The following is an 8,474-nucleotide window of genomic DNA, read 5'->3' as shown; positions in this document are numbered from 1 at the left end:
TTTTTTTTTTTTTTTTTTTTTTTTTTGTCTTTTTGTTTTTTTTCCTTTTTGTGGAGAACGGGGTCTCGCTATATTGCCCAGGCAGGTCTCGAACTCCTGGGCTTAAGCTATCCTCCCGCCTCTGCCTCCCTAAGAGCTGGGATTACAGGCGTGAGCCACAGCGCCCGGCCAAGGGGCTTATTCTTAGCACTTTGTCATTCAACACAGAATCAGACTTTCCAGCTCATCTTCAATAAACACGTATTTGGGCCTCCACGGAAGGCGCAAATCTCCTACTTTACCTGAGTCACAGGGAAGGAGTGAGAATTTACTCCTGGAGTGTCTCCTTACCTGACCCAGTGCATGCCCCTTGCCTCGCCTCCCCCTCAAGATCCAGCTTGCTGAACGCCTAGTGAGCAGTCAGAAAACCTCCTCCAGGCCCTGCGCAATAGTTCACGCCTGTAATCCCAGCACTTTGGGAGACCGAGGCTGGTAGATCACCTGAGGTCAGGAATCCAAGACCAGCCTGGCCAACATGGTAAAACCCCATCTCTGCTAAAAATGCAAAAATTAGCTGAGCATGGTGGCAGGCGCCTGTAATCCCAGCTATTCAGGAGACTGAGGCAGGAGAATCACTTGAACCCACGAGGCACAAGTTGCAGTGAGCCGAGATTGCACCACTGCACTGCACTCCAGCCTGGGCAACAGAGCAAGACTCTGGCTCAAAAAAAAAACTTCCCCCATAACCTAGTCTCAGCAGTTCCCCTCCCTGCTGCGTCAGCTGAACTCCACTGTCCCTTACCGCTGTCTCAATTGGAGGCTTCTGTCTCCCAGCCCTCACCCCGCAGCATCTGCTTTGAGTCTGTGGCCTTCCTTCCTCCCAAATTCAATTTCCACGTTACTGCTCATCCCGCCTCTTGGAAAACTGTGATTCCTCTAAGGCTCATGCCACCTGCCTGGCCTACCCTCCTGCTTTCCTCAGTACTGGCAGCCCACCAATCCTGGTGGTTCCTTTTCATTTTCTTTTGATTTGTTTTGTTTTGTTGAGACAGAGTCTCACTCTGTTGCCAGGCTGGAGTGCAGTGGCACAATCTCGGCTCACTGCAACCTCCATCTCCTCCTGGGTTCAAACAATTCTCCTGCCTCAGCCTCCCAAGTAGCTGGAACTACAGGCACACACCACCACGCCCAGCTAATTTTTGTATTTTTAGTATAAGTGGGGTTTCACTGTATTGGCCAGGAAGGTCTCGATCTCTTGGTGATCTGCCCTCCTTGGCCTCCCAAAGTGTTGGGGTTACAGGCATGAGCCGCCGCGCCCGGCCCTCTTTTGTTTTTTTATATAGAGACGGGGCCTCACTAGGTTGACCAGGCTAGTCTCGAAATCCTGGGCTCAAGCAATCCTCCGGCCTCAGGCTCCAAAAGTGCTGGGATTGTAGGTGTGAGCCACTGCACCCAGTCTCATTCTCATTTTCTGACACTCAGCCACCGGCTCCCGGTCTCCTTTTCCACCCAGTTCCTGCTGTCATCTTCAGTGACTTCACCGTCCTCATGGCCAGCCCATCCAACATCCCGCTGCTCAATCCCTTGGCCCTGGCTTTTAGAGCCTTTCCCCTGCTCTCCTCGTCAGAGGCCAGCTCCTTATGGACACGACCTGGGTTTTGTCGTCACCAGAAGCTGTTCAACCTACAAATTCATACGCTCATCCATCCAGCCCTTCAAGGTCACTGGCTCAAATACTCCCCAAAGTAGTGCTTCCCCTGCAAGTCCACTAGCTGGTGGAACTGGTTACATTATATAACGTGCTCTGCCTGCCTTCCACAACCCGGGGAAAAGTGAGCAGCAGAGCGATGCACAGATGTGAGGCACTATCTGAAGGCTGGGCGCTGGTGAGGGTGAGGCAGGAAGGAGGCGGGGAAGAGGACTGTCTGACAGGAGCAGAGGCGACTGGGCAAGGTAGTGGCCAGAGTCCACGGGACTCGAACTGGAAGCCAGGGGTGGCTGACACCACAGCCTCATGGAAGGTTCGGGAATATGATGCTTGAGGAAGATGGTGCTGGCCTCAGACAACAGAGGTGCCCCCAGAACTCGGAGCACAACTACCCTGAGAGTCACTCTTCCGCAGAGGGACAGAGCAATTAAAGGTCTACCTTACTGGTGGAGAGGACAGCTTGGAAGTCAAATCTAGGCCTCTTTGAAGGAAGCCTGCTCACTGCATTCACACACGCAGGCACTTTGAGCCGGCAGGGGACCAGCTCGTTCAGCTCTGCAGAACCTAAAAAAGGGGCACCCTGCCCAGGTGGAGGAGTCTTGAGCACAGGGCACCAAGGTCAGCCCCCAAAGCCAGCCTGTCCCCTAGTGGAACCACATGCCATCCACCCTGGCTCAGCGACACCACCCATTGCTTTTGCTTCAATTCCCTGCTTCTGAGTCTAGTGTTTCTTCCCATGATCACTGCCCAGCTGACCCAGGTCCTCACTCTGCTGGTGCTGGTAACTATAAATGTGGTTTATGAATCAGTCCTCAGGTGTTTGATGACTGCCGCTCCGGAGGCAACAGCCTGGTGGGGGAGGGATGGAATGGGGTGGCGCTTGTAAGGAAACAGCACAACAAGCAAAAAGAAGAGAAGGCAGAGTCTTTGGGGACCTGACTGGAGAGAAGTCGATTCACTTGTTTATTCACTCATTCACACGTTTTTGTTTTTGTTTTTGTTTTTGTTTTTGTTTTTGTTTTTTGAAATGGAGTCTTGCTCTGTCGCCCAGGCTGGAGTGCAGTGGTGCGATCTCGGCTCACTGAAACCTCCACATCCCGTGTTCAAGCAATTCTCCTGCCTCAGCCTCCTGAGTAGCTGGGATTACAGGCACGTACCACCACCCCCAACTAATTTTTGTATTTTTAGTAGAGACGAAGTTTCACCATGTTGATCAGCCTGGTCTTGAACTCCTGACCTCATGATCTGCCTACCTCAGCCTCCCAAAGTGCTGGAACTACAGGCGTGAGCCACCGCACTCAGCCCAACGCATACTTAAAAATATGAAATGAGTCACGTATTACTGGAGATACAACAGGGAACAAAACAGAACTGGCTCTCAAAGAGCATCATTCTCACAGGAGATGGGCAAGGACAAGACAGCTTAAAAATGGAGTGTGAGCTTAACAATTGGAGAGAGAAGGCTGATATAAATTAACACTTGCAGGACGCTCTGCTATTGGCTGTAAATGGATCTAACCATGCATCCTCATGGCATTCTCTTTGCCTGAGACACCCTTCCCATCGTCATGGTGTGGAATGAACTCCTTGTGTTCCTTTTTTCTTTTAAGTCAATAAGTTTTTATTCAAGGAATTTCATGCTGTGATTTCTTCCACTGTCCGTCAAGGTCACTTTAGATCCTCTAAAGAGCTGGAGTGAAGTTAGCCCTTTCTAACAAAACTGATGCTTAATCCAGTTGTCCTGGCAGCCCATAATGCTTTTATTTTGGCTTCTGTCCTCTCCTTTTAATATGGATATACTGATGAAGACTTCAAAATTCACCAAGAATCTTTGGGATCTAATTTCTTCAACCAATTTGCTTTAGGGTCCTTTTTACTCTAGGTGGTGGATCTGCCTGGTTCTCAGTTTGACACCCTCTCCTAACATGAATGAGCTCAAATCATATTCATTCCTAAGCGTTCACACTGAAGAATAGTACAGATGTGTGGAAATATGCCAATACCTTTAACTCCAGACATCACGTTCTTAAAAGCCCAGGCTGAAATACAGTGCTGCCATCAAAGCTCAGCGCAGCCTCCAACTCCTAGGCCCGATCCTTTTGCCTCAGCCTCCTCTTCCTGAGTAGCAGTAAGTACAAGCACATGCCCCAATACCCAGCCAATTTTTAAACTTTTGTGGAGATGAGGTGTCTGTTACTTTCTTGCCCAGGCTGGTCTTGAACTCCTGGCTTCAAGCAATACTCCCACCTCGGTGTGGGGATTGCAAGCTTGAGCCACTGTGCCTGGCTTGGAACCAATCTTTATGGCTGTCAACACTCCCATCAGTGAACTGTCTCAGGTATCATAACATCCCTTCTTATATGTATCAAAACTCATACTGAACAATGAGTTCTGGGTTGTAAAACAGGATTTAGTTTTTGCACGGGTCCGTAAGTCTTTGTCTACAAGTTAAACAAAAACATACATAAGTGCAGTTTGTATTTCACCATCTATCTTGTCCTGCCTCCTCCAGGGAGTCTTCCCTGACCTCTCCACCCCCGAGTCAGAATCAGAAACCCATTTTCCATGCTGCTGATACACCCTGTATTTACCCACAACACAGTATCTCATTCTATACTGTAATTATCAATTTACTCATATGTCTCTCCCCCCAGATGGTTAATAGTTCACATTTATTGAGTGCTTACTGTATGTCAAATCTCTTCTCATTTAACCAAAAAAGGAGATTGAGAGACTTGCTTCAAAGTCAGTTGTAACTGGTGGAGCTGGGCCTGTCTGGCTCCAAAGACAGATGTTTTCCAGGCCAAGGCAGCCTCCTGGACGTGCAGACCTGGCCTCCGCAGACAGCGGGCGATCCGTTCCAGTGCTTCCCCCACAGCACTGTACTCGGCTTCACATGGCTGCTTTCACATATCCACTGGTACTGGCCGAGGACCAGAGACAGGGTAAGTGACCCATAAATGACTAATGCATAAATGAATGGGGGGCTCTATGGGGGAGAGGAGGCAGACCATGATTTCACCCCTGAGGCTCAATAGGCCTTTGTGTGTACCCTCAAAGTGAAGACCTGATAACACCATGCCCAGGTCAGGTTCCTGGGGTAGCTCCTAGAGGCCCTTCCTTCCCTCCGGTCCCACTCTTCTGCAAGGAGAGCCTCCAGTTCCGCCTGCTGCTGCCCCCCTGTGGCCACCACCAGGCATCTCTGCAGAGAAAGCCACACCTGAGGGTACTGCTCAGGGAAAGCAGGAGGAAGAACCTGACTTGTAGCAAGCAGCCCCTCCAGACCGCTCCTCAGAGCCAAGCTCACAGAGCCCTGGAGAGGAGGGGAGCAGAGGGCAGGGAGGAAGAACAGGGGAACTCTCAGTTAGGGGCAGCAGCCCTGGGCTCTGGTCTCCCCTGTGTCCCTAGCAAGCTTTGTGAGCTTGGACAAGTCATTTCTCTCGGTTTCCACCTCTGAACAACAAGAGGCAGGACTGAAGCTGGCAAAAGGCGCTTCCAGTGCTGGCCTTCTCCTACCCATTAGCTGGAGCCAATGAGGTGGCAGCTGGTGGCCAGAGAAGAAAAGCCTCCAGGGCCAGGAGCCCAGGCAGCTGAAGTGGGGGTGGAGGACGGAGGCTCAGGGAGGAGTCAACGGAACACCAATGGGAGCTGGGAGTGTGCTACTAACGTTGAGCTGGCTGGGGCTGGAGAAGAAGCGAGGTGCCCTCAGAGAGACCGAGGGCCAGGCTTCCTCCACGGTCACTGTCTAGCTAGGATGTGACTTAGGCAAGTCACTTAATCTCTCTGGTTTTTTTTGTTTGTTTGTTTTTTCCATCACTGGACAGGTCACATCTACTTCATTTTTTTTTTTTTTTTTGAGTCTCACTCTCACTCTGTCTCCCAGGCTGGAGTGCAGTGGCGCGATCTCGGCTCACTGCAACCTTTGCCTCCCAGGTTCAAGCGATTCCCCTGCCTCAGCCTCCCGAGCAGCTGGGACTACAGGTGCCTGCTACCACGCCTGGCTAATTTTTGTTTTTAGTAGAGATGGGGTTTCACTATATTGGCCAGGCTGGTCTCGACCTCCTGACCTTGTGATCCACCCACCTCAGAGCTGAGATTACAGGCCCCGCCCTATCTCAGTTTCTTTATCTGTTAAATAGAGATACTGATGGTTTTAACATTCTTCAAAGTCTACTTCTCAGTGAGATAGAAGGTATAGAAGTGCTTTGACAGTCACCTTGTTTTTCTTTTCTTTTTTTGAGATAGGGTCTCACTCTGTCACCCAGGCTGGAAGTAAAGTGGTGGATCATAAGCTCACTGCAGCCTCGATCTCCTGGGTTCAAGCAATCCTCCAATCTCAGACTGCCGAGTAGCTGGGACTACAGGTGTGTACCACCATGCTCAGTTAAATTTTTTTTTAATTTTTAGTATAGATAAGGTCTTGCTATGTTGCCCAGGCTGGTCTCAAACTCCTGCCCTCAAGCCAACCTCCCATCTCAGCCTCCCAAAGTGCTGGGATTACAGGCATAAGCCACAGCACCCAGCGGGCCTCTTTCTTTGCTGGCCTCCCCTGTCATTCCAGATAGGCAAGCATTGATGGCCAGCCTGTTTGACCCATGGGCGACACACCTTCCAAAGGGAGCCAGCTAGCACTTTCTTCTCCATAGCTTGTGGCTTCAGGTGTCTGCCTATCCTGCTCCAGCCAGATGACCTGTCCCTTTGACTTTGAACAAGGTCTCAGTGATGACCTCAATGGATGTCCCTCCCCTCTGCTGGGTGCCTCCCCTGGGGCTGAGCGAAGGTAAGTGCCCCATGCTGGTGAGAACTCCTGCAAAGCGGCCCTGCTCTGGAGTGGAAGTGGAGGGTGAGGAGAACAGCAAAGATTAGTGGCATCCCTCCTATTTCCTAGAGTAGATGTCCCCTCAGACCTGCAGGCTGCCTGCAGGAGAATTTGCCCCCTCTGTGAACAATCTGGCTATAGGCTGTAATACCTCCACCTCAGGCCTCACCTTTGCCCAGCCTGAAATGCCCTCCCCATTCTCCCATCTGTGAAATCCTATTATCTTTCAAGATTCAACTCAAAGGCCACCCCCTCCTTCCTCTTCACCCAGTTGGCAGACTGCTCCTGGCACCATTAAGAGAGAACTATTAAAATTCTGCTTTGTGTGCAGCTAATCCAATTAGCCTTGGGGCAAGGATTGGGGGCCCCACAGCACCTAGCACAGTGTTGAGAACTGAATGCTAGTTAGCATCTTTTCCCGCCAGCTTCTGCCACATGGTCAGGGAATGAACACCCTTTCCTCCCATATCAGTAGCTCCCAGAGGCTCCCAGTTTCCCCCTTAGAGCTTAAGTAAAATAAAAATAACCGCACTGTTATCAGTACCCTGTAGCTTGCAAAGCCGTTTCATGTATCTTACACTGACTCATTTCATCCTCGCACAGCCTCTGAGAGCAGTATCTGTGGTCTCCACTTCAATGATGAGAAAGCTGAGCCCTTAAGGAGAGGCCTCTTGCCCAAGGCCCACAGGTGGGCCGCGGTCCGACACTCTGGGTTTTCCGACCTCGAATCTTGTTCGGGCCAAAGCTCTGGTTAGAAAAGACCTGGGCTGGGTCTCCACCTGGCCCAGGAACGTCTGAGCCAGGACCAGGCCCAGCCAGAAGAACAGCTGAGCAGGGAAGGGGTCCACTGTTGTTCTCCATTTGGGAGTGGGCAGTCACCTATCCTGGGAGCCAAAGGTTACCAAAGACCTTAAGGGAGGCCTGGGGGTAGGGGGGATGGGGAACTCAGACAAGAGGCTGAAGTGGTTAGCAAGGGGCTTCTGTGGCTCGGGCAGCTGAGTCGGGGAGGGGAAGAACCTGCTGTCTGATTTAGGCAACAGCCCTTCACACCCCCACCCTGCAACCTGCAGTGTCCCTACCAAACGCCTGCTGCAAGCATGTGAAAGGGCCAGGAACATCAGTGGCCCAGAAAAAGGCAGGATGAGGAGACATTCTTGCATCAGGATAACCCTGGGAGGTTCCCATGGCAACAGCCAGCCAGTCCAGTGTGTGTCCTTGGGCCCAGCCAGACGAGGCTGGGAGCCACTCTCAAAAGGAGCATGTGCCCCTGACCTTCCAGAAGCCAAAAGAAGTGGTCAGGCTGGGGAGTGATGTGACCCACCACCACCTACAACCCACCCACCCCATCTACCTCCACCACCTGTCACCCCGGGACGGGTGGGAGTGCCAGGCAATGGGGAAAGGCTGGGGCCTAGACAACTGGGGAGACAGCAGGAGATGGGGGAGTCCTGGAAGAGGCACAGGGCCAGAGAGGGCAAGTCCAGAGGCTGGACTGAGGGCACTGGGCAAAGGGTGGCTGAAGGAGGTAAGGCTGAAGAATGAGAGATAGGGGCAGGAGGGGGAATGCAGACTGGGGCCTACTACGAAATGAGTTTTTGGGACTGGCCAATGGAAATCGAATTTTTCCATTTGAGAGTAGAAGGCCCAAGAAGGCCACCCCCAACTCTAGTGATTCCTCCCAAGGACCCTAGAGCTGAGCTCTCAGGGAAGCAAGCCCTACTTGGGCAATGGGCAAGCTGGGGGAACTCCCAGAGGAAAAGGCAGAAAGCCAAGAGCTAAAAATGCCAAGTGCTAAAACTGGAAGAGCCCAGCCCAAACCCCAGGAGGCCAAACAGACGCGTGGCAGCTCCCCAAGCCCTGCCCCGGCCAGAGCTGCCCCCAAGCCCTGTGGGATGGAAGGAATGCTGTCCCCTGGCTCTAGCCCCCCGAACTCATCTCCACACACTGGCCCCATGGTCAGGAGATCAT

The 8,474-nt window shown here is 51.9% G+C and overlaps 1 non-coding gene across 1 annotated transcript; it reads right to left on the bottom strand.

The window, feature by feature from the left end:
* Positions 1 to 4,032: 4,032 nt before the first annotated feature.
* On the bottom strand, positions 4,033 to 4,160 carry LOC116541176. The gene has a single exon (XR_004264737.1). It is a non-coding gene; the product is annotated as a small nucleolar RNA SNORA40 (small nucleolar RNA).
* Between the last annotated feature and the right edge of the window lie 4,314 nt (positions 4,161 to 8,474).

This window comes from Sapajus apella, unplaced genomic scaffold, assembly GCF_009761245.1.
Source record: "Sapajus apella isolate SASKATOON/1434 unplaced genomic scaffold, GSC_monkey_1.0 scaffold148, whole genome shotgun sequence".
NCBI classification, from domain to species: Eukaryota; Metazoa; Chordata; class Mammalia; order Primates; family Cebidae; genus Sapajus; species Sapajus apella.
Note: the sequence above shows the minus strand (reverse complement) of the source record. Positions and strands in the feature narration are given on the sequence as shown.